The sequence below is a fragment of the Octopus bimaculoides genome, chromosome 17, assembly GCF_001194135.2.
Source record: "Octopus bimaculoides isolate UCB-OBI-ISO-001 chromosome 17, ASM119413v2, whole genome shotgun sequence".
NCBI lineage: Eukaryota > Metazoa > Mollusca > Cephalopoda > Octopoda > Octopodidae > Octopus > Octopus bimaculoides.
This window is the reverse complement of record NC_068997.1, coordinates 27,545,291-27,546,411: the sequence shown is the minus strand read 5'-3', so window position 1 is coordinate 27,546,411 and position 1,121 is coordinate 27,545,291.

Below are 1,121 nucleotides of genomic sequence, written 5' to 3'. Positions count from 1 at the left end.
TATATATATATATATATACTCACACATATATATATACACACACACACACACATATATATATATATGTGTGTGTGTGTGTGTGTGTGTGTGTGTATGTGTGTGTGTGTGTGTATTCACCTGAAGGATTTGTCATCCCTTTTATCCATCATGAAATATCTGATCTGACCTAAATATAAATATTTCGTTTTTGTTCCGCCCATCTTAACCAGTTGCCATTTAATAATCTTGCTGTGTTTCATATCGTCAGTCGGCTCTTCTTTTCCCCTCCTCATCCCACCACTCATTTTCTGTTGCAAAAGACAAAGTGAACTGATCGATTAATTAATTGTAAACTTCTACTATCTCTCCGTCTCGTCGTTCTCTAAAATCCAAATGATGAATGAAGATCCCGGTGCTTATCGACTCTGGTTTCTGCAAAGTTAAACAGACGACAGTGACGTCATCCGTGTGATATGACAAGGCTCTGCCAGAAAGGAAATGCGGTGTTTTTTTCTTTTTGCTTTTTGTAACAATTATCGTTATTTCTATATGTCTATCACGTGACAATTGAGAAAGACGTATGTCTGCTAAAAAGTAGTGATTGCCATGGGGGGAATATCTTTGACAGTAGGTTAGTTGTTGGATTTATTATGATCTGAGGCTAAATCATCCTAACCAGCAATGGCATTAGCAACACCACCACCACCATTAAAAACTATAACAACAACAACAACCACCACAATGCATTATATATGTATGCGTGTGTGTGTGTGTGTGTGTGTGTGTGTGTATGTATGTACGAGGGGGGTACTGAAAAGCTCCTTGGTTAAGGGTGTCACGAAAGGCCTGGTTGGAGGTCCAAACTTCCGAGTTCTTTTACGGGGCTTAGAAAAACTGGAAGACTGCTGCAATAAGTGTGTGAATCTGAGAGGAGAATATGCTGAATAAAATCATAATTAATTGATCCTCCTGTATTTTCTTTTATCAAAAGCCAGGAATTTTTCAGCACCTCCTCATATATATATATATGTCGGCCACTCTTTGCAGCAACACCTGTCTGTGTTTGGATTGTCCATGCACAGGGGCCATCCGGACTCCCGTTTGCGTCGTGAATAGGGATTAATCTTCTCTCTTCGCTCCTT